The sequence below is a fragment of the Anomaloglossus baeobatrachus genome, chromosome 7 (genome assembly GCF_048569485.1).
Source record: "Anomaloglossus baeobatrachus isolate aAnoBae1 chromosome 7, aAnoBae1.hap1, whole genome shotgun sequence".
Taxonomy (NCBI): Eukaryota; Metazoa; Chordata; class Amphibia; order Anura; family Aromobatidae; genus Anomaloglossus; species Anomaloglossus baeobatrachus.
In genome coordinates, this window is record NC_134359.1 from 129,312,231 (window position 1) to 129,337,985 (window position 25,755).

General features: G+C 45.4%; 1 pseudogene; it reads right to left on the bottom strand.

The window, feature by feature from the left end:
• Positions 1–2,488: 2,488 nt before the first annotated feature.
• On the bottom strand, positions 2,489–3,511 carry LOC142246640 (ATP-dependent DNA helicase PIF1-like; annotated as a pseudogene).
• Positions 3,512–25,755: the final 22,244 nt, after the last annotated feature.

Sequence of the window (25,755 nt, forward strand, 5' to 3'; positions counted from 1 at the left end):
GCTGTCGGACAGGAGTCTGCAATGAAGTGTGTAGTTTTTTTTTTTGCACTGATGCATCAGCTGACTGTATAAAAGCCGTTTATACAATCAGCTGCTGTGTCATGTGATTCAGGCCCTTGAACCTGACACATCTTCTGATCGCTTTGCCTTCCAGCAAACCGATCAGATGATATTGGATCCGGATTGGACGGCGCGGGACCCTTGACCCAGGATTACTGCGGAGGGGGGTTCTTTATTTCAATAAAGATGGAGTCACTAATTCTGTTGTGTATTATTTCTAACAAAAAAAAAAACAACAAAAATAAATATTTTTATCTGTACTAGAAATTCATGGTGGCCATGTGTAATATTGGCATGACACAATGAATTTCGGGCTTAGGGCCAGTTGATAATATACAGCTAGCCCTAACCCCATTATTACCCAGCGAGCCACCCATCACCAGGGCAGCTGGAAGAGTTGGATACAGAGCCAGAAGATGGCGCTTCTATGAAAGTGCCATTTTCTGGGGCGGCTGCGGACTGCAATTCGCAGCAGGGGTGCCCAGAAAGCTTGGGCACCCTGAGCTGCGGATTCCAATCACCAGCTGCCTAGTTGTACCTGGCTGGACACAAAAATTGGGCGAAGCTATATTTTTAATTGCCAGTCAGGTACAAATAGGCAGCTGGGGGTTGTGGGCAGCCCATAGCTGCCTGCTGTACCTGGCTAACATACAAAAACATGGCGAAGCCCACGTAATTTTTTTTGGGGGGGGCAAAAAACTCCTGCATACAGTCCTGGATAGAGTATGCTGAGCCTTGTAGTTCTGCAGCTGCCTGTCTGTATAAAGGAGAGCAGACAGCAGCTGCAGAACTACAAGGCTCAGCATGCTCCATTTACTAGTGTATGCAGGAGAGCAGACAACAGCTGCAGAACTACAAGGCTCAGCATACTCCATCCAGGACTGTATGGAGGAGTTTTTCTCCCACCAAAAAAATTACGTGGACTTCACCATATTTTTGTATGCTAGCCAGGTACAGCAGGCAGGTACGGCTGCCCCCAACCCCCAGCTGCCTATTTGTACCCTGTTGGGAACTAAAAAAATAGGGAAGCTTTTTTTTTAATTATTCCATGAATTTCATGAAAAAAATAAAAAAAAAAAATCAACATGAGCTTCGCCCCATTTTCGTGTCCAGCCGGTTACAACTAGGCAGCTGGGGATTGGAATCCGCAGCACAGGTTAGCCTGAGCTTTCTGGGCAACTCTGCTGCGAATTGAAATCCGCAGCTGCCCTAGAAAATGGCTCTTTCATAGAACCGCCATCATCTGGTGTTGTATCCAACTCTTCCAGCAGCCCTGAAGCCGGTTGGCTTGCTGGGTAATAATGAGTTAATACTAGCTTTGTTTTACTAGCTAGTATTAAGCCAGAGATTCTTAATGTCAGACAACTTTGACCCGGCCATTAAGAATCTCAAATAAAGGGTTAAAAAAAAAAGACACCACACAGAGAAAAAATACTTTAATAGAAATAAATACACAGACACACTTAGAGACTCCATGTTTATTACTCCCTCTCATCCCTCCACGATCCATGGTCTTCTGTCTTCTTTCTCCTTCAACCCATGCAGCTCTGCTACATCAGGCAGCACAGCATGGGAGGAAGAACACTGCTGCTCCCGTGCAGTCTATTCACTCAGTGAGTGAACAGAAGCTGCGGGCTGTAAGCGGTGACGTCACTGCTGACAGGTGGGTTGCTATAGCAATAGGGATCTCCGTTATTCACCAGCTGTGGCAATCAGTCCTTGAATGTGGGCTGACTCTGTAAAGAACGCACACATGCAGGAACGGGGAAGCCGACCATGTGCCAGAGCATTTCACTGGTACACGGAGATGCTGGAACGATCACCGCGTACCGGAGAGATGCACTGACAGGACCTAGCATGACGTCTAGCCATGTGACCAGTCTGTAGCCAATGAGATAATAGACACGTGACTGGTGACATGCTATTTTGATGTCACGATAGGTCCTTTCATCAGTGCTGGTTACCGGGAGGACGCAGTGATTATCGGAAGGAAAAGCAGTGGGAGACAGAGTGCAGGATGCGTCGCTGGGACTTGTAAGTGTTATGGCAATGTTTATTAACTGTATGTGTACAGGTATAATGTGTTTTTATGTGTTTGTGTTTGCCTACCATTGTTTTCAATGGGCTTCGAGTGGCTCGTCGAACGGTTCGTCGAACGTTCATCGAACGGAGCCTCCGTTCGACGAACCAAACTCGAACGCCAGGGAGGGTGGATCATCTCTATTAATAACTGCTGTTAACAAAATAGAATGCATTAACAAAAATGTATTCTGCACACAAAAACCACAAACAAATAGAAAGAAATGTAATTATTAAAAGGCAAAAACTAAGCTAATAGAAGCATTTCATAACATATATTTCAACACCACAGATATTCCACACAGATTTAACTAAATTGGCCAAGTAATGTGAAGTAATCTTCTACTCCTTATTCAAGAGCCTTTTGATAAACGACATTCTTAGTTCTTCCTTCAGGTGCAAAGACGAACAGATTTTTGGCTGTTCCAACTCTTGAACAGGCCACATAAAGTTGACCATGAGAAAATCATGGAGATTGTAAATCGATTCCAACTATTTTCAATGACTTACCCTGAGCCTTGTTGATTGACATAACAAATGCCAGTCGAACAGGAAACTGGAGGCATTTAAAATCAAAAGCCAAATCAGATGGAATAAGAGGAATTGTTGGAATGAAAACATCTTCTCCTGTGGCACATCCGGTCAAAATGGTTGCCTCCTGTGGAAACAGGATCTTAATCAAGAGTCTTGTTCCATTACACAGCTTTGGTGAATCCAAATTTCTCAATAGCAGAATAGGTGCTCCAGGTTTTAGAAAGAGGTTGTGAGGAGGAAGTCCTTGTGGCTCCAAGCAATTGAGGAACTCAGTTGGATAAAATAATACTTGAGCAGGGTCTATTACTGTATCCACTGACTTGTAGGTTGTACACACGTCTGGAAGGAGATTTAGAATTTGAAGATTGATCATGTTCATGCTGTCATTTTTGGGAGCTAGAATAGCTCTTTCACACAGCCAGCCAGAGTTTTTGAAGTGGAGTTGAATGTTTGGAAAAACCTTTGCTTTCAATTCCTCAATGGAAGTCACAATGCAACAAAAGTTGCTTGGGAATGTGATCTGTCCAGTGGTTGAGTTTACTGGCGCTTTGCCATCTCCAATAGTCAACAGCTGGCTCGAAAACAGTCCAGCAGAAACATCGCCCCTCATGTAGACCCTCATGTTTGTGTTCAGTGACATTTTCTTTACTTTTCTCCAAAGGTATGATGCTTTGAGACAAGCATTGAGTTTGTCTGCAGGGGTTGATCTTGGAATAACAGGTAATGTTTGGCGGACGTCACCTGCCAAAACAACAACTACTCCTCCCATGATATATTTGTTGCTACACAGGTCTTGCAGCAGTCTGTTCACTGCTTCCAGAGCCCTTTTGTGTGACATGGTGCATTCATCCTAAATGATGGCACTGCATTTTTGAAGCAATTTGGCGAGTCCTGATCCCTTGGCAATATTACACATGGGGCTGTAACTATGAGACAAGTTAAGTGGTAGTTTGAATGTCGAATGTGCTGTCCTGCCACCTTTTAAAAGCGTAGCTGCAATTCCAGAAGATGCCACTGCAAGTTCAATCTTATTTTGTTGTCGAAATTTTGTCAGGAGCAAGTTGATTAGAAATGTCTTAGCTGTTCCACCTGGAGCATCAAGGATGACAACCCCACCTTTATTGATTTCACTGAAACTTAAAATGTAGTTATACGCGTCCCTTTGATCTGGTACCAATATTGGCTCATTCTGAGACACAAATGCTGTCAGTTCATCGATATTGTAGTTTGTTTCTATGAAAATCTCCCTACACATTTGGATGCCTTCAGGATTTCTTATTGGAGCAGGCAAACCAAGCAACTGTAAGGCTTTTTCTGACATTGCTATGCACTGATCTTCAAGGAGCATTAAAGTTTCATTGAACATTTCTTCAGTGAAGTTGATGAGTTGCTGAGGATTTTCCCTTCTAATCTGCATGAGAATGTCCTCACTGAGATTAGTTTTGTACTTTGTCCAAATCTCAAAAGGATTTGAAATGCTACAGGTTGTTAGAATAATAGCAAAGAGGTGTCTTAGTCGCTTTGGGGTTTGTGTGGCTGCTGCTTCACTGAGGGTCATGTCCCATGTCCATCATTTTCCAGAAGTCCTTTTCTTTGGCAAGCTTCCCTGAATATTTCACACATATGTCCTTCGATGGTCTTCAGGTCAAAAAATGATGTAGGGCCGTTGACAACATGAAGTAACATGCGCAGGTATAAGCACTCTGTATTTGATGGATGAACAGTGTAGACACGACCAAGAGTATCAGTTGCTTTCACCCCTGGATATCCTTCAATATCAAGCCCCCCTTTTCCTCCGTTCCAGTGTTTTTCTGGAGGCATTCCAAGTGTAGTACTTTGGTAAATCACAGTAAAGAATTGTTTTTGCAAAAGGGTCTTGTTGACACAGCTCAAAAAATGCCAAGAGGGTGGTCTCAGGTGATGTTAGGAGCTGCTGCAAGTTTGCTGGGTTAAAGTAAATTCTCTGTCCATTTTCCAAGTGCACACTCAGATACACAACTGGTGGGTAGTGCTTATGGATGGAGAATCCTAGTATTCTCCAAACAACTTCATTGCTGCTTATGTACCTGCCCATCTAGAATGCCTCCGCTTCATCAATAATAGGTCCATTTTTCTGGAGTTCAAAAACTGCTTGATCACTTCCTTTGTGGACATATTTGCAGATATATTTGATTGATTTCACAGAGTTGCAAGATTCGACATTTATGTGGACCTGGAAGATTTTTGAGAGCAAAGGGTTGTAAGGTACTACCCACCTGTTATCAATTTCTATCTCTTGGAGTGATGATCCAACACGTATTTTTAGCTTTGCTGTGAAACCACCATCCCCTGGCTTTCTTTTTCGGTAGACTGGATATCCATCTTGTCCTGTTTGGGTTTCTTGGACCAGGGATTGTGGGTAATGCTTTGAACACCTGACATAAATCATACAGGGAGAATTTTTGATGAGACTCCCACACAGACCATGGATCATGTTTTTTGTGATGGTGTCAAACAGCAATGGGTCAATCTGAGGGTCTGGCAATTCTGCACGGATGATATTGTCAATTTTGGTAGGCTGTATTTTTTGTTTCAGCCTGATCAAGATGTGGGCGTGAGAAAGGCCTCTTTTCTGCTATTCAACTGAATACATCCAGCACTGCGTCTCACCATAAATATGTGATTTTGTGATGAGATTAATTTTTGAAAGTTTCTGTTTGAAAATCGGAGCAATAACGTCATGGAGATTCACAGTTTTTTGGCCCGGCAACAGGTGCCCTCCAATTTTCTCCCAGGCAGGATTGCAAGTAAATGTGAAGAAAACATCTGGACGGCCATACTTTCTCACATAAGTCATTGCATCCTGTGTTTGTTCATGCATGTGTCGTGGGCTTCCAGTGATAGTTGATGGAAGAATAACTATTTTCCCCAACTCTTTTGTATCAGCATCATTTGCAACAGCATCTCTAAGGTGAATATATTCCCCTGCCCTGAGCTTCTTTTGATTTTGTCTGATATATAAAAGACGTTTACCTCAATCTTTGCATACATGTCAGTAATAAATTGGTGGAAGTGGTGTCTGCATTTCAAGATGTGATTTTCCTCTGCAAATCTTGTCATGATCCTATATGCATAGAAGTCCATGGCAGACACTTTTTTTCCTGAAGGGTTGCCTGTTGTAGGATCTGTCTGAGGTATTGCAAAGTGATAGCCATCCTGTCCCTGCCAAAAGATGATTGGATATTGCAGAGCATCATAGGATCTGTGAGTTTCTGCTACTCATTGAAAACTATTGTTCCTTTTCTGAAGCACAATGTCACGGCTTTGAAAATCATTACCTACAATCAGGATGGCTACCTCATCAAATGTGGGAGCATTGAAACATCGCTGATGTTCCCCTTGTGGTGTTTTGTCAGCTTGAATGAAAACCTTGTAATCGTCATTTGGCATGCATTCAAGTGCAGTCTTGAAAAGTTGAAAATATGGATTGTTGGAGTGAAGGATCTGCTGCAAAACAGTGACAATATCAAGGCGAGTGTTAGGAGTTAAAGAGCATCTCCGCTGAGCCTCTGCTTCTGCATTTCCAATGAAGAAGAGTCGAAGAAATTGAGGTTCTTCTCCTTGTAATGGAAGCAGTGACCCAATTGAGTGGTAAACCTGTCCTTGAACTTCGGCATAAATCCTGTTCTAAACATTTCTTTTTGGAAGCAAGAGTTGTACTTCCTAATGTTGTCCAAAAAATGCTTTGATATTGTACTGGTGACTGTCATCAGAGACTTTAGGGGATCTGCTGGTGACAGGAGAGGTGGAAGTTTTATCTTGCCATTTGCACAGCATAAACCTGGTGGTTCATCTTTCCATTTCAGGGCACTGCAGTACATGCAGACCACATCCATTTTTCCTATCTGTACTTTAGGATGATCCTGATAGTTTATGTCTGACTGGTAACAAAAGGCAGCATGTTTCAAATCTCCAACAATTACTTGTGCCGTGGTGGAATAAATAGCAATTCTCTTAGTGGCAAGTCGGCCTTCTTTCTGCTGAGATGACTCATTTCCCCTTGAGGAAGCAGCTCTTCTTCTCTAATCTGCAAGCCACACTTCCCTCTCCTCAGAAAGTTCATTGGCTCTTGAGGAAACAGTTCTTGTTCTCTTGTCTGCAAGCCTCGCTTCCCTCTCCTCAGAAAGTTCATTGGCCTTTGAGTAAGCTCCTCTTGTTTTCATGTCTGCAAGCCTTGCTTCCCTCTCCTCAGAAAGTTCATTGGCCCTTGAGGAAGCAGCTCTTGTTTTCATGCCTGCAAGCCTCGCATCCCTCTCCTCAGAAAGTTCATTGGCTCTTGAGGAATCAGCTCTTGTTTTCATGTCTGCAATTCTCGCTTCCCTCTCCTCAGAAAGTTCATTAGCTCTTAATGAAGCAGCTCTTGTTTTCCTATCTACAAGCCTCGCTTCCCTCTCCTCAGAAATTTCATTGGCCCTTGAGTAAGCAGCTGCTGTTCTCATGTGTGTCAGCCTTGTTTCTCGGTCTTCACATTTTTCATTGGCCTGTAATGCAGCTTTTCTTTTCACATTAGCTGACATTCGTGCCAAGGAATTCTTTTTCTTATGAGGCATTATTGTGGTAAACAAAGTCTGTAACTGACAATTTCTATATCCTCTCACATAGAGGTAATGTGACTGACATCAGTCTTTCCAACAACACACCCTAACTGACATCCTATTACCTCACACAAGCTTTCTTATAGTGAGAATGTCCTTTGTTGCATATATTAACCAATCAGAGCTCAGATTAATTAACTGTAGCAAAATAGAAGCTGAGCTGTGATTGGTTGCTATTGGCAGCCTGATAAATCCCCAGGCAACAGAAAGCCCTTCCCTCTGACAGTATATATTAGCTCACACATACACATAATAGACAGGTCATGTGACTGACAGCTGCCGTATTTCCTATATGGTACATTTGTTGTTCTTGTAGTTTGGCTGCTTATTAATCAGATTTTTATATTTGAAGGATAATACCAGATGTGTGTGTTTTAGGGCGATTATGTGGTGAGGTTGGTGTATGTGTGGTGAAATGTGTGCTGAGAGTGGTATATGTACCAGACTTGTGTGTGTTTTAGAGCAATTATGTGGCGAGGTTGGTGTATGTGTAGTGAAATGTGTGCTGAGGGTGGTATATGTGTTCAAGCACGTGGTAGTGTGTGGCGCATTTTGTGTGTGTGTTCATATCCCCGAGTATGGTGAGTATCCCATGTCGGGGCCCCACCTACAGTAACTGTACGGTATATACTCTTTGGTGCCATCTCTCTCATTCTTTAAGTCCCCCTTGTTCATATCTGGCAGCTGTCAATTTGCCTCCAACACTTTTCGTTTCACTTTTTCCCCATTATGTAGATAGGGGCAAAATAGATTGGTAAATTGGAATGCACGGGATTAAAATTTCGCCTCACAACATAGCCTATGACGCTCCCGGGGTCCAGACGTGTGAGAGTGCAAAATTTAGTGGCTGTAGCTGCGAAGGTGCAGATGCCAATCTCGGACATACACACACACACACACACACACATTCAGCTTTATATATTGGATGAATTGGCAGTAATAATTTGAAAAGCCAAGAAATATAGTTAGTATTGGGGGACTGCAGCTGTTTTTCCTGACAACTCCTCAACCCAATTATTTTTGCCTAGTCTTTTCAGTTATAAGAAAGTCACATAGGCTCTGATTCATCAAAGAAATTTTGACAGAATCCTTGTATAAATTGCTTTGAAAAATATGAAGGGTTGCACAAAAAAAAAGACTTTTATGTTTTCATGCCAGTTTCTTCCAGCTATGCCAAAATGGGTGTAACTTGATAAGATGGAGCGGTATGGGGGATTAAGCCACAGCTCATATAATTCATGATGAACAGTGGCATTTCTTATGTCAGAACTCTTACTCCAGTCAACGACTGGAGTAAGATCTGACATGGCACATGGAGGTGCACACCACTCATCAGAAGCTCTTGAATCATTAAGAAGCTTGCGCCTTTTAATCAGTCAAATATGTCTGACTCCTACACACCCCCTCATCAAGTTGGGGGAGAAAAATACCTGGCCTTCATGAATCAGATTCAAGGTCTCTTATCTGATCAGCACAGATTCCTTAGGTATACATAGATGAGCAAAAGGGTAATAATCTTTTGAACTTTTGACTTTCAGGCTCCATATCTCATCATCCACTGCAGCTTTGAGAGTGAGACAACCTTCATTTTATAGACAATCATCTTGGCTATCTCATATATAAAGTTGACTTGCAAAATTTTTAGCATATGATTAGTTATGCAGACTCTTGTCAAGTCGCTATGTGTTTTGTTCCTAAAAACTAAATTATAATTTCTGAAAAAGAGGGTGCGCTCCTGTGTAAAATCTAATGATAACTTATTACGTGTGCAGTGTGATGGTCACACTCACCTGATCCTGTTGTACGTCAGGTACAACACTGGGGAGACAGCCGAAGGGAGGTCCACGGTGTACCGCTATGGCATCAGCGGGGATCTCGTCCTTTCCAGCCCGCAGTATTTCCAGCTCAGGCTGCCGCTCACACGATCGATATCCCACATGGAGAGCACAGCCGTCAGACCAGCACTGAGCTGCAGCTCCTCCTCTGTGGTGGACGGACCCGTAGAAAAGATGCCGGTGACTCACCGGCCCTTCAGAGGCTTGATGTGATTCAGGCAGAGTCTTGGAATAGCTGCAGCAGCCCCGTGCACTCCAAGAAGGAGAAGGAGAATGGATTTGGGGATAATGAAAAAACCACGGTGTTGGCTGCGCTGCTATTAAAGTTCATAAAGATGATGGTATTGTTCCAAAAAAAACTTTTTTTATTGCAAGATTATAAGCCACAACGCGTTTCGGGGTTAAATGTTCCCCCTTCCTCAGGTAGCAACAATCATATGAAGTGGTATGCCTTATATATACATGAATATGTAGGTCCCCACACCCCTTGATTAATTCAACATATGGATCATAATGATCAATCAGCAGGGTTTTCAGGGACCTCGCCTCACAAAAATCAATTGTACATATTCACATTTGACAGCGATATTCAAGAAACCACAAATATATTTTGTCTCAAGTATATTGTGATACCCTCATCATTAAAAAAATCTTTTGAAATATATTTAGAAATTAATAAACATGAATAAAAAACTCATCAAGGAAATTACTTTAAAAACAAGAAAATATGAAATTTAGATTTTGAGATTTAAAATTTAAAAATAGAGGGTGAAATTGCATTAAATTAAATATAAATAAAAGAAAAAAATAAAAAAAAAAACAAAAAAAAAAAACTCCTTCCAAAATTTTTTTTTTTTTTTTTTAAAAAAAAAACAAACAAAAATATATGTAACTATACGGTTCCAATACAGGGCTAAAATATTCATTGTTAAAAGTGAGAGTGATAGCTCTAAAAATACATGAATGGATCGCTAACTAAAACAGATCATAATCCATAATTTATAGTGTTTGACATATGAAAAATACATAAATACATTTGCTGAAAAATAACTGCCTATATAGTAATTGAGGTTAAAATATGGTTTAATTACTATATAGGCAGTTATTTTTCAGCAAATGTATTTTTCATATGTCAAACACTATAAATTAAAAAAAAAAAAAAAAATTTTTTGGAAGGAGTTTTTTTTTTTTTTTTTTTTATTTTTTTCTTTTATTTATATTTCATTTAATGCAATTTCACCCTCTATTTTTAAATTTTAAATCTCAAAATCTAAATTTCATATTTTCTTGTTTTTAAAGTAATTTCCTTGATGAGTTTTTTATTCATGTTTATTAATTTCTAAATATATTTCAAAAGATTTTTTTAATGATGAGGGTATCACAATATACTTGAGACAAAATATATTTGTGGTTTCTTGAATATCGCTGTCAAATGTGAATATGTACAATTGATTTTTGTGAGGCGAGGTCCCTGAAAACCCTGCTGATTGATCATTATGATCCATATGTTGAATTAATCAAGGGGTGTGGGGACCTACATATTCATGTATATATAAGGCATACCACTTCATATGATTGTTGCTACCTGAGGAAGGGGGAACATTTAACCCCGAAACGCGTTGTGGCTTATAATCTTGCAATAAAAAAAGTTTTTTTTGGAACAATACCATCATCTTTATGAACTTTAATAGCAGCGCAGCCAACACCGTGGTTTTTTCATTATCCCCAAATCCAAATTATAATTTCTATTATTTTGTTATTATTTTGTAAACCCATATTTTGCTTTCATCACTGCCTGTATCCTTCTGGGCATGCTGTTGATCAGATTCAAGTGTTGAACGAAATCTGATCCCAGATCTCATCTACACATTCCCAATGTTGGTGCATACTAGCAACTCAATTAAGTAGGAATACAGCTTTTTCTTAAACTCTACCCACAAGTGTTCAATTGGGTTGAGGCCTGGTGACTGTGGGGGCCAATCCAGCACCTCTACTTCATTGTCATTGAGCTATTTATTTGCTAATCTCCACCTATGCTTTGTGTCTTTACCTGCTGAAACAGTATGCTGTCATTTTCATACCCACAGCACTTGAGTGTATGAAGTACTTTGTCTTGTAGGATGCTCAAATATAGTTCAGCATTGAGACAACCATTGATCTTGGTCAAGTATTCAATGCCTTTGGCTGTGAAAAAACTCTATATCATCAGTAGAGATGAGAGGTGTTTGAATCGAACTGTTCCCCAATCTCAAGTTTGACCTGTTTTTGGCGATGTTCGAGTCGTTTGACGAACTCAAACGATTAGCTTCACGTTCGACTGTTCGAGTTACCATTCGATAACGGTTCGATCACCAAAAGCGTAACTAGTTACTAGCTGGCTTTTCACTGTAATACTGTCATTCAATGTTAATAATATTATCCAAATTCAGCATATAGTGTGCGGGGGGACAGGGTTTAGATCAGTGCTGCTGAGTGCTGAAAGAATGTCGATCGCCATTTTTTTTCCTAACCGCGCATCCAGTGGGGCGGGCCAGGCTGTCAGCCAATCACAGACATACACACAGCAAAGTGCGTTTTTGGCAGACAAACAAGGGCATGTGTCATTGGCTATGTATGTTACATGTCCTTGCCCTATAAGATCTGGCCATTTTCCCCATCGCAACCATTATCTCAGTTCTTCGGTTGTGTGTCAGTCACCGCTTCCGCTGCTGCTGCTGCTGTGGGTGCTATAAAGTGCAATCGAGACATCGGTTTAGGGAGTAGGTACTAGTTGTAATTTCAGCCCTTTTCAGGGCTAGATTAGAGCAGTTCATAGCAATTTTTGCTAGGCAGGTCTGTGCCAGCGCTGTGCAAGTGTTTTTCACAGCATCTGTCCAAATCAGCCCAGGCAGTTCCTTTGAGCATAGTATCAGTGTGTGATAGTGGCGTAGCACTGCTGTCAAGAAAGCTACCCCACCTCTCCATCTGTAGTAGCCAATTTTTAACTGCAGAAAGTCCAGGCAATCCCTTGGGCATAGTATCAGTGTGTGATAGTCAGTGGCGTACCACTGCTGTCAAAGCTACCCCACCTCTCCATCTGTAGTAGCCAATTTTTAACTGCAAAAAGTCCAGGCAATTCCTTTGGGCATAGTATCAGTGTGTGATAGTCAGCGGTGTAGCAGTCTTGTAAAGTAAGATACACCACCTGTCTCCATCTCTATAGCCATATTTTAACTACAAAAAGTCCAGGCAATTCCTTTGGACATAGTATCAGTGTGTGATAGTCAGTGGCGTACCACTGCTGTCAAGAAAGCTACCCCACCTCTCTATCTCTAGTAGCCAATTTTTAACTGCAGCTAGCCCAGGCAATCTGTGAGAAAAGTGCAGGCGGAGATATAATGTTGCCTTCATCCGAAGGTGGTGCTTTCGATGCCTGAGAGAGCTAAATACCAGCAGCTGTTTCCACTTCTAAAACAACTGACAACCTGCCAATCACACTGCCTGTTGCGGGTAAAGAGGTGGAAGGTCTGCGTCCAAAAGCATGTGTGATAGCTGTCCCCACAGTCATAGAGGTTGAAAAGCATGCAGATGCACTTTACATGGCAGACGGTGGTTGGCCTGCCCCGCTCGGCCACATTGTAGCACAGTGAGCTTCCTACTGCGACTTATACTTTATTGAAAGTCGTGTACAGGGTGGGCTCCACAGTATACAGCTAAACTATGCACCAGGAAAAGGACTCTAGGCAGTTGAGTAGATAAATGATTGTTTTACTTTAGCAAAACAAAAAAAAAAAACACGCATAAAACAGAAGGAATAGAACAATCTATTCACAAGGCCAAAAGCCTACACCCCTATGCTGCACCAGTCGTAATGGCGATTTATCACACCTTCTCACCAACTTTTGCCTAACCAAGGGACTGTCTAAACAGTCGCCTAATACCTGGTAATCCCTCTGGGTAGCAGGAGTAATTGTGTGTGTGTGTGTGTGTGTGTGTGTGTGTGTGTGTGTGTGTGCGAACACGACCTACTAGTGGCGCAGCACAAGAGCTTACAAAATATCTACCTAAACATAGACAAAACCCATAAACCCCCTGAATACCCTTATTTGCTGAAGCCTCCCAGATAAGGCAGATGATAACAGTGGGAAGGCAAACCACACAGCTCAGCAACACAGTCCTGGAAATCTTCTACAGCAACATTCAATGCAAACATGTGGTGCTGTCCCTTTAAGATTTTAACTGTAACTGAAAAACTGACAGAACAGAGTCAGCAAGTCTTATTGCCTATATAATCAGCCTAAGCAGAACAGATATGTGTTTTTGCACCAAAACAAAGGGTTGCGTGCACGCACTCCTGGGCCCAGCCTACCGTACCCGGGTACTGTGGTGTCCAGCTGCCATAAATAGAGACTTGAAGATCCTCTTACGGTGATCAATATAGCCAGCCACTGAAGAATGGCGGTCTCCGACACAGGATGCTGCTCACACGCGTTACGGTCCTCCTCACCAAACTCTAACACAAGTCTCTTCACAATCCACCTAAGCGTTTCTGTGGTGGATCCTTTCTGTTACACAGACTTTTCGCTTTTCCTTCAGCTCACATACAGCACCTCCTCCAGTTTCCAAGTCCACAGCCGAAGACCATTTTCCTGTTGCTATAGTGACCAAACAGTCAAAGGCAGATGCAAAACAGCGGCCCCTTGTGGGTGGTCACTGGTCAGCAACAATGCATACAATAGACAGTAAATAAGTCTTTTGCATTTACAGTGAATAAAGGTCATTTATACACTCTTACCCTTTTACAAGTGAATAACAATGCATACAATGAACGGCAAATAAGCATCTTGCATTCACAGTGGATAAAGGTCATCAATACACTCTCACCCTATCATATCATATCTATGTGACGGTTCATGGACGAAGTACTCAAACTAGTGAGTTTTTGGCCTCTACTTAGAGATTGGTGACAAATCTTACAGATGACATGAGTTCAGTGATCCTTTGCGATGTCAAAAAAGGCCCAGGTTAGGCAAAGCTTAGAGCCCATGCGACCTGCAGAGCCACCACATCTTCTGCTCAGAGGCAGAGTTGTGGCTGAGGATGCAGTTGTTGACGTGCTTCCAGTTCTCTGTCTCTGTCCAGGAAGGCACAACCAAACCTCATCGTCAGTAGCATCCTCCTCCACCTGCTCTGCTGACCTCATCGACTGGCTGACTGTGGGTTGACAGTAAGTGGGATCTCCAACCTCATCATCACCCTGTGTATTCTCACTCCCCTCGTCCTCAGAGCTAACCTGTTCCTGCCCTGACCGAATAGTAAAGTTGTCGTTCCAATCAGGTATCTGAGTCTCATCAGAACTAGATGGACTTAGGTCTTTTTTTAACCTATGTAACTAACAATGTAACTATGTAGCATGTTGCTCATTATCTCCAGCAGGAGGAGTTTCTGAATGAGGGTCTACATTATGCTCAGAACCTTCTTCATCTGGGCCTGGATCCGACTCACAAAGCTTCTGGGCATCAGTGCACATCATTTCCTTGTCTGGACTCACTGCAGCTTTGGAGCAGACCTCTGATTCCCAGGCTATAGTGTGACTGAACAGCTCTGCAGACTCAACCATCTCTGTTACCCCATACTCAGCAGGGTGGGTGGAGACTTGAGAGCTGGTAGGAAGCAAGTGCGATTGGGGTGACACCACAGAGGAATGGAGTCTTTGGGATATTGAAGTTGAGGTGGACGAGAGGCCACTTGATGGAGCACTTGAGATCCATTGAAGCACCTGCTCTTTTGGTGCCTCATCTACATTTGGTAGCGATGGTCGTGTCCATAAAGGAATCATATCAGATTGTCCACGGAAATAAGTAGACATCTTATTTTGGCTGGAAGATGGTCTTTCTTCAGCAGATGTTACTGTTGCTTTACCACCTACCCCACAGACACAAACTTTTTTGCCTTTCCAACACTCCTGTTCCCCTTTCCACCAGCATCTTGTCTTTTTCCACTCATTTTGTAGATGACCAAATTTGCTACTCTGCAGGGACACCCTACTCAATGTCATCTCAGCACAGAAGCCAGCCCTCGGTCCCTCAGATGTGGACAAGTAAAAGACCATTTCCTTCTAGCCATGACAAAGCTGTGAGATTCATTCTGTGCACCACTGGTGTTTATTGGAAAAGCCAATCTAAGATTCTGTAACAGCCGCTTCTGCTGATACTCCTGCATACGTGCATCCTTTTCTATAGCAGGAATTATGTTGCCAAATTCTGTCTTGTACCGGGGATCTAAGAGTGTGGCAACCCAGTAGTCAGCATTACTTTGAATTCTGACAATCCGAGGGTCATGTTGTAGGTAGTGCAGCAAAAAGGCGCTCATGTGTCTTGCACATCCAGAAGGAACAAGTCCTTGCTGTGTTGGTGGCGGCGAGGTGAGGATCATGCTTCCTTCCTCTGCCCTCTCCCCCCAACTTCGCACAACAGAAATGTGATCAAGGTGTCCCTCATCTGCTGAGTCTTCCATGCCCATCACCAGTTCGTCATTGTGAGGTAAATCCTGAGATATGAAGAGGAATTATGATGTCTAGTCATAATTTCTCTCATCACTCCCTGGCAGCACCCCCTCCCTTCTCCCTTCACACACCGAGATCCTTCTCAGATGCCCAACGTCTGGAAAGGTGTCAAATCCCAGTACATATCCAAAAGCAATTTCTTATGATATGGAGATTAGGTGTCCTGTCAGGCCTTTACCACAAAGGGAGAGGAAGACCCCGTGGGGGGTTGTGTCCATTCATCAAAGAGAGTGGACAGGGACTTAGCGAAGCCAAAAGGAAGCTAGTCACAGCAGGAGAGCATATTGCTGGCTCTGTAATATCATACACAGTTATGATATTACTGTGCGTCTCAGCCATACACCCCCTACATCGTTAGAATCGGGACTTCGAGTCACATCTCTGTAAATCCTCAAAGTCTATGTTGCGCCCTGGGGTGGCGAGGTAGATAAGTCGTGCTTGGACTCAAAATTCAGAGGGGACCCGGGTGGATCTGATGACACCAGTACCATCCCGATCGGACCTCCCAGTCTGGAGTTGCGGGTAATAGTCCCTTTTGGGATATTATGTTGGACTCCAGCCAGGGGAGTGGCAGTGCTTCCCTCTGAGGTCACGAAGGTAGGAGGGGACAGGGATTCGGCCAGGTTGATAACCACAGTTCAGAAATTTTGGCTTGTTCTTTTGCCAGGGGTCACGTGTGGATACACCTGTGGGAAAGTTCCTGGAAACCTGGTCTAACAGCACCCCCCTGTGGCCAGACGCACAAGGTAACTGCTTGAATTGTATGCCTGTTTGTAATCGATACCTTCCCTGTAAATGTATTCTGACCTAACTGTATATTCTGTAGATTCCCTATTGTATATATTGTAGTTTCTAGTGTGGCTTAGGCCGATTAAATTATATAATTAATCTTGGGCTGTTCTGTTATCTTGATCTTGAATCCCAAGTCTGTGTGCTCGGTTAATAGTTACCGTAAATCAGTTGGTGGCAGCGAGTTTGTGCCAAGGATCATTGTGTGGCGGCCAGTGAGATTTGAGGAGGTTTTTATATATTCCATCCGCGGAGATCGGGGGAATATATACCCTACTCTCACCGGGAGCCCTTCAAGCATCGGCACAGTAGAATAGCGGCCTCCTTGCTTATTGTTGGGCGATTCCATAATTGGCCTGACTATAAGAGGGGTACTAGAGAGCGCATCACGGGCTCTGTCTGTCTGTCTGTCGGTCGGGAGGTATAAAGGAGAGGTGTGACTTCCGCTTGTTACCCCCCGATCGTGACATATTGGTGACAAGCGGTGGGATCGAGATAATAGTGTGTGTGTGTGAGACCCATACTCCCAGACACTAAAGACTGCCAGCAGCAGCTGTGGCTGCTGGGGTCTTCAGACCAGACCAACACTAGAATGTCAGAGTGCAGATACTGTAAGGTGTGTGGGTGCATCAGGTGGCAGTTTTGTGTCAGTGACCAAAGTCCGTAAGAATAGCAGAGAGCATCAGGGGCCGAAAAGCTAAAGAACTGGCCGATGATCTGGCCAGAGGCGAGGAGATGGAGGACGGTGTTGCGGACTGTGATGAGGAGGTTGTCCACGAGCCCTCCAAGAGCCTGATGCCAGAGAACAGCTCTGCAGAGGACATCGCACAACCTGACACTCAAGGACACGATGAGGAGCAGCTCACCCAAATGTCCTCAGGGAACCAGATGCCAGTCCTCCGCTCTGAAATGGACAGTGAATCACCTGGCTCTGCAGCATGCCGCAGATTACCACTTGCCAATCCTCCGAGCCTGGCAAGCTCGGATGCCCTGCTACAACTGGCTATGGCAATACTCCAGGCTGGAGCCCGGGAGGGCTACAAGGACCTTATGGCAGAGTGCAAGGCAGCGCGTGAGGCTGTAGAGCGAGAGCGCCAGGCAAAGCATGACCACCAGCTGCAGCTAGCTCAGCTCCGGCCCTCATCAGCCATCCGTGACCTTCGAGACACCAAACTTCCAAAGGTCCGTGTTGAGGACTTCCCAGTGCTGGAGAAGGATGGAGACTTGGACTCTTTTCTGACTGCCTTTGAACGGACTTGCCGGCAGCACCATCTGGACAAGGACCAGTGGGCCATATACAGTGCCTACAAGTAGTATTCAACCCCCTGCAGCTTTAGCAGGTTTACGCATTCGGAATTACCTTGGCATTGTGACATTTGGACTGTAGATCAGCCTGGAAGTGTGAAATGCACTGCAGCAAAAAAGAATGTTATTTCTTTTTTTATTTTTTTTTTAAATTGTGAAAAGTTTATTCAGAGGGTCATTTATTATTCAACCCCTCAAACCACAAGAATTCTGTTTGGTTCCCCTAAAGTATTAAGAAGTATTTCAGGCACAAAGAACAATGAGCTTCACATGTTTGGATTAATAATTATCTCTTTTTCCAGCCTTTTTTGACTAATTATGACCCTCCCCAAACTTGTGAACAGCACTCATACTTGGTCAACATGGGAAAGACAAAGGAGCATTCCAAGGCCATCTGAGACATCTGGAGGGTCACAAGGCTGGCAAGAGGTACAAAACCCTTTCCAAGGAGTTGGGCCTACCTGTCTCCACTGTTGGGAGCATCATCCGGAAGTGGAAGGCTTATGGAACTACTGTTAGCCTTCCACGGCCTGGACAGCTTTTGAAAGTTTCCACCCGTGCCGAGGCCAGGCTTGTCCGAAGAGTCAAGGCTAACCCAAGGACAACAAGGAAGGAGCTCCGGGAAGATCTCATGGCAGTGGGGACATTGGTTTCAGTCAATACCATAAGTAACGTACTCCACCGCAATGGTTTCCGTTCCAGATGAGCCCGTAAGGTACCTTTACTTTCAAAGCGTCATGTCAAGACTCGTCTACAGTTTGCTCATGATCACTTGGAGGACTCTGAGACAGACTGGTTGAAGGTTCTTTGGTCTGATGAGACCAAGATCGAGATCTTTGGTGCGAACCACACACGTGACGTTTCGAGACTGGATGGCACTGCATACGACCCCAAGAATACCATCCCTACAGTCAAGCATGGTGGTGGCAGCATCATGCTGTGGGGCTGTTTCTCAGCCAAGGGGCCTGGCCATCTGGTCCGCATCCATGGGAAGATGGAGATTTTGGCCAAGAACCTCCGCTCCTCCATCAAGGATCTTAAGATGGGTCGTCATTTCATCTTCCAACAAGACAACGACCCAAAGCACACATCCAAGAAAACCAAGGCCTGGTTCAAGAGGGAAAAAATCAAGGTGTTGCAGTGGCCTAGTCAGTCTCCTGACCTTAACCCAATTGAAAACTTGTGGAAGGAGCTCAAGATTAAAGTCCACATGAGACACCCAAAGAACCTAGATAACTTGGAGAAGATCTGCATGGAGGAGTGGGCCAAGATAACTCCAGAGATCTGTGCCAGCCTGATCAGGTCTTATAAAAGACGATTATTAGCTGTAATTGCAAACAAGGGTTATTCCACAAAATATTAAACCTAGGGGTTGAATAATAATTGACCCACACTTTTATGTTGAAAATTTATTAAAATTTAACTGAGCAACATACCTTGTTGGTTTGTAAGATTTATGCATCTGTTAATAAATCCTGCTCTTGTTTGAAGTTTGCAGGCTCTAACTTATTTGCATCTTATCAAACCTGCTAAATCTGCAGGGGGTTGAATACTACTTGTAGGCACTGTACCTGACCCCCCGTTTAAGGGGTAAGGCCCTGGATATCCTTGGGGACTTGCCTGCTGAGACAGATCAGGACTATGACACCATCAAGCGGGCCCTGATCCAACAGTACAACCTCACTCCGGAGTCCTACCGCAAAAAGTTCCGGAGCCTACAGAAGGGACCAAAGGACTCCTGGGCTGACCACCGGCAGGCACTTGCCCGAGCTGCCGATCACTGGACACAAGGCCTGCAGCGTAACACCGGACCGGAGATCCTGGACTTGTTCATCACGGAGCAACTCTTGTGGAACTGCCCTGAGGATCTCCGCCAGTTCATCTGAGACCAGAAGCCAAAGGGGTCCACGGCTACAGCTGCCCTGGCAGATGACTACACCAACAATCGGGACCCTGAGGCCAGGAGAGCGGCCGCCAGCAGCACCTGGAGAGGGGGTAAGATGAATTCTGCGACTGCCCCACCTGCCCCTAGACCGCAGGGGGTGTCCCTCCACTCTCCTCTCCAGGTCCATGGGAGAACCAAGGCAGTGCCACCAGTGCAACCAACCCGGACACTTCAAGGTCATGTGCCCTCAGCGCCCCAAGGCCCCAGCCCCAGCCCAAAAACCACCCACAGTGTGCTGTGTGGGTGGGGGTGGTGGTAGGTCCCTGGACAACTTCCAACCTGTCACCGTCGGCTGATCTATGGCCATGGGACTGCGAGACTGCGCTGCTGAGGTGACTCTGGTACGGCCTGAGATGGTGTCCCCCCAAGACTTGGTACCCGGAAAAACCCTTGCTGTCTCCGGGATTGGAGGCATTGACCCGGCGCTGTCCGTCGGCAACATTTATTTGGACTGGGGCACAGGATGAGGGGTGAGGGAGGTGGGGATAACTGATCGGATTCCCGCCAAAGTGTTACTTAGGACAGATTTGGGGTGGATAACCTCCCAGTTTGAGGCCCCCGAATCCCCAAGGGGTGATCTTTCAGCCAGTACGGACATACCCCCCGACAATGTTGATGTGTTATCTATGCATGATGTAAGGGAGTGATGATCCGGCGTTCAGCATATCGGGTCTCCCTGGAGGTGCAGCAACACGTGCGCCAGGAGATTAACGAGATGCTGAAGCTGGGGGTGATCCAGGCATCCAACAGCGCTTGGGCCTCGCCTGTAATCCTCGTCCCTAAGAAGGACCGAACCACTCGGTTCTACGTAGACTACAGGGGGTTCAATGCTGTCACGGTCGCTGATGCGTACCCAATGCCACGCATTGATGACCTGCTCGATCAGTTGGCCGGGGCTCAGTACCTGACCATCATGGATCTGAACCGGGGCTATTGGCAGATTCCCCTGACTCGCAAGGCCAGGGAACGCTCAGCCTTTATTACCCCATTTGGACTGTACGAGTCCACGGTGATGCCATTCAGAATGAAGAATGCCCCTGCCACTTTCCAGCGGATGGTCAACACCCTGCTCAAGGGACTTGAAGGGTACGCGGCCGCGTACCTGGATGACATTGCCGTTTTCAGTCTCACCTGGGAGGATCACCTAGAGCATCTAGCACAGGTGCTCAGGCGGATCCACCAGGCAGGTTTGACCATAAAGCCGGGGAAGTGTCAGCTGGCCATGAGCGAGGTTCAGTACCTGGGTCACCGGGTAGGCGGGGGAGCTCTGAAGCCAGAGGCTGAGAAAGTGGAGGTCATCACGTCCTGGCCCACCTCCAGGACCAAGAAGCAGGTGATGTCCTTCTTGGGGACCGCCGAGTACTATAGGAGGTTTGTTCCACACTATAGTAACCTGGCGAAGCCCCTGATGGACCTCACCAAGAAGAAGCTGCCCTCTGCAGTCGATTGGACAGTGGACTGCGAGACAGCCTTCCGGGCCCTAAAGGGTGCCCTGTCCTACCCACCAGTACTACAGGCAGCCGACTTTGTGCGGCCGTTTGTAGTACAAACCGATGCCAGTGACTTCGGCCTCGGTGCGGTGCTCAGCCAGGTGGACTCTGCGAGCCAGAAGCACCCAGTCTTGTATCTGAGCAGGAAGCTGTTGCTGAGGGAGATGGCCTACTCCCCGATGGAAAAGGAATGCCTAGCCATAGTGTGGGCTCTGCAGCGTCTGCAACCCTATCTGTATGGGTGCCGCTTCATCGTGGAAACGGACCACAACCCCCTCAGCTGGTTACACACTGTCTCCGGGACGAATGGGAGGTTGTTCCAGTGGAGCCTTGCGCTCCAGCAGAACAACTTCACCATTCTCCACAAGAAGGGCCGTGACCATGGTAACGCAGACGGGCTGTCCCGACAAGGAGAGGTCACGGACGGGTGCCCGGAGGAACACCGGAGTGTGCTGCCCCCTAGCACCCTCAAAAGGGGGGAGGTGTGAGGTAAATCCTGGGATATGAAGAGGAATTATGATGTAAAGTCATAATTTCTCTCATTGCTCCCTGGTGGCACCCCCTCCCTTCTCCCTTCACACACCGAGATCCTTCTCAGATGCCCAACATCTGGAAAGGTGTCAAATCCCAGTACACATCCAAAAGCAAGATCCTATGATATGGAGCTTAGGTGTCCTGTCAGGCCTTTACAACAAAGGGAGAGGAAGACCCCCTGGGGGGTTGTGTCGATTCATCAAAGAGAGTGGACAGGGACCTAGCAAAACCAAAAGGAAGCTAGTCACAGCAGGAGAGCATATTGCTGGCTCCGTAATATCATTCACAGTTATGATATTACCGTGCGTCTCAGCCATACACCCCCTACATCGTTGGAATCGGGACTTCGAGCCGCATCTCTGCATATCCTCGAAGACTATGTTGCGTCCTGGGGCGGCGAGATATAGAGAACTGCTAGTAGGAGTCCGGTAGATGAGTCGTGCTTTGACTCAAAATGCAGAGGGGACCCGGGCGGATCTGATGACACCAGAACCGTCCCGATCAGACCTTCCAGTCCGGAGTTGCGGGTAATAGTCCCTTTTGGGATATTCTGTTGGACTTCAGCCAGGGGAGTGGCAGTGCTTCCCTCTGAGGTCACGAAGGTAGGAGGGGACAGGGATTCGGCCAGGTTGATAACCACAGTTCAGAAATTTTGGCTTGTTCTTTTCCCGGGGGTCACGTGTGGATACACCTGTGGGAAAGTTCCTGGAAACCTGGTCTAACAGCACCCCCCTGTGGCCAGACGCACAAGGTAACTGCTTGAATTGTATGCCTGTTTGTAATCCATACCTTGCCTGTAAATGTACTCTGACCTAATTGTATATTCTGTAGATACCCTATTGTATATATTGTAGTTTCTAGTGTGGCTTATGCTGAGTAAATTATATAATTAATCTTGGACTGTTCTGTTATCTCGATCTTGAATCCCATGTCTGTGTGCTCGGTTAATAGTTACCGTAAATCAGTTGGTGGCAGCGAGTTTGTGCCAAGGATCCTTGTGGGGCGGCCAGTGAGATTTGGAGAGGTTTTTATATATTCCGTCCGCGGAGGTCGGGGGAATATATACACTACTCTCACCGGGAGCCCTTCAAGCATCGGCACAGTAGAATAGCGGCCTCCTTGCTTATTGTCGGGTGATTCCATAATTGGCCTGACTATAAGAGGGGCGCTAGAGAGCGCTTCACGTGTTCTGTCTGTTGGTCGGGAGGTATAAAGGAGGGGTGTGACTCCCGCTTGTTACCCCCCGATCGTGACAGTCATCCATTTCTTCCTGGGCTCCTGCACAAGCCTCAACAGTTTGGCTGCTACCCTTGTTAATCCCTCTCCCCCACCGTGGCATGCCTGACGCCTTGGTGTTGCTGACCGTCTGGACCTTGGAGATCTTGTCATTCCTTCCACATATCACTCCTCCTGTACTTCCTCCCCTTCCTCTTGTCCCACCACCTGACTCCGAATACTGTTTATAGTGTGCTCCAGCATCCTCTGGATCTCGTTGGCCCAGGCTATACGTCATAACGTATTGCAGCAGGGCTTGTCGGTGCTGCCACAGTCGCTGCAACATGTGCAGATTCGAATTCCTGCATGTCAGCACATCACATTTCAGCCGATGAATCGGCAGGCCAAAAGACTTTTGGAGCGATGCAAGTTGTTGAGCTGCGGAGTGTGAATGGCAGAAGTTAGCACATAGCGAACATGCCCTCTGCAGAAGCCTATGTAGGCCGGGATAGTGGTTTAAAAATTGCTGGACAACCAGGTTCAACACGTGAGCCATACAAGGCATGTGTGTCACATTGCCCCGGCGAAGGGCCGCACTGCAGCATTGTCGTACAGGGCCTTCCTTGGCTGCAGGTTGAGTGGAGACAACCATTGATGAAACTCGGCCTCCAGAGCTGACCGTCCACAACTCCTCAGCGGTGTGACTCACATTTCCCATACATTTCAAAGTAAAGAGTCGACCACCTGATGCCGTTGAGCTCTGCTTCCACCATAGTAAGGAGGTGTGCGGGATTCCTTGTGCGCAGTTACAACGCGGGTGGTCTTACCAGACAGACTTTGGGCGGAGTTGGAGGACCGAGACGGGGTGGAGGAGGCAGAAGCAGTAGAGGAACTTTTACATACAGAGGATTGACGCACAACTCGTGGGGACGGCAAGATTTGTACAGCAGACCCTTCTCCATCTCTCACCATAGTTACCCAGTGCCCAGTCAGCGACATGTAATGCCCCTGTCCATGCTTACTGGTCCAAGTATCTGTGGTGTAATGCGCCCTGTCACACACAGAGTTTCTCAGGGAAGCGGTGATTTTGTATGCGACTGTAAGGGGGTGTAAGGCTCATTCACCCCGAACCTGTGTATATGATATATATGTAAAATGTGTAATATGTCAAGTCCATGTTATAGTGTAATGTAATATCTAAAGTCTATGTTATAGTGTAATGTAATATATTCAAATGGCTACTAGGTGGCCACAGTGTGTGGGCTGTTTCCCTGGTGATCCCGAACTGTGAGGGGGAGGAGTCTGGTTTGAAAAAGAGCGGTTAAAATCAGTTGGTGAGGAAGGTCCCTGAGGAGAAGTACACTGCGTCTGTGAGAGGCGTAGTGAAGAAAAAGCCCAGTAAAATTAATTTGGTGTGGTCTTCTGGGCCGAATCCGGTTATTTTTTCAGACACGAAAAGCGGTTTGGAAAAAGGGAGGCTATTCCCTGGTGAGATCTTACAAATCCTTCAGTGAGAAAAGAGTCAGTGGGTCTTTAGAGGGAAGAGTGGTCCTAACTGACTGCAAAGATCGTTAGTGGCTAGTGAAATTGGGTACCCCAATGTGAGCCCGAACACCAGAGAACGCTGGCTGCGGGACACGACAAGATCCCCAAGGCGTAGGTGGCGAGCTCAGGCCATTTTCCAGATTGGAACGCAAAAATGAGCAAGGCTCCAGTTGCACAGTCATGACATCGATGTTCATTTGGAGATACTACTACATCTGTGTCTCCTCCTCCTTTTACTCATCCAGCTCTTTTCTTTCAGCATGAGTATATGTACTTGTCACTTTTACATGTGTTTTTGGTGTCTTCTGAGTTGTTTGTCACCTTTTGGACACCTTAGAAGGTGTTTTCTATGTGTTTGTATGTGTTTGTGTTTGCCTGCCATTGTTTTCAATGGGGTTCGAAGGTGTTCTTCGAACGTTCGTCGAACGTTCAACAAACACACCCACCGTTCGATGAACCGAATCGAACTCAAACACTAAGGTGGTGGCTCATCTCTAATCATCAGGCTTCTTCCACCAAACTTAACAGCTTCTTCAATTTCTCGATCTGTTAGCTCCTTTTCCCCTTGTTTCTTCTGGACTCCTTTGCACCCATCCATGAAAGCTTAAGGCCACTTTACACACAGAGATAAATTTGCGGCAGATCTGTGGTTGCAGTGAAATTGTGGACAATCAGTGACAGGTTTGTGGCTGTGTACAAATGGAACAATATGTCCATGATTTCACTGCAACCACAGATCTGCCAAAGCTTTATCTCTGTGTGTAAAGTGGCCTTTAGTCTATTGACTTTGGTCTCATAGCTACAAATCACTCCTTTCCAATCTACTACTATCCACTTTTCGTACTTTTTGGCAAACTCGAGCCAATGCCTCTTATGACAATATTAAAGACAAGGCTTCTTCACCTTTTTTCCGGCCACTATTCCAGACTTATGTAATGTGCATCACACGGTGCTTAAATGGACATCAGTGATCTCACTATTATGAAGCCATGTTTGATGTGCCAGAACAGATAGACCTTCTGATGAGGTGACTTGTTGACTCTGATATTTTGCTTGGACATCCACCTCTTGGTTTTTGAATGGATGGATGGACTTCATTTCACATAACTCAAACTGTCATGGCACTTACATGATGCAGTTTGGAAATTTTCTTGGCCGAGAGATTGCTGTTGATAAGCTGGATGATGCTGTTTTTCTTTGCTTGAGAAATCTTCATGGCTGCTGCTCTTTAAAACCAGTGACTTTT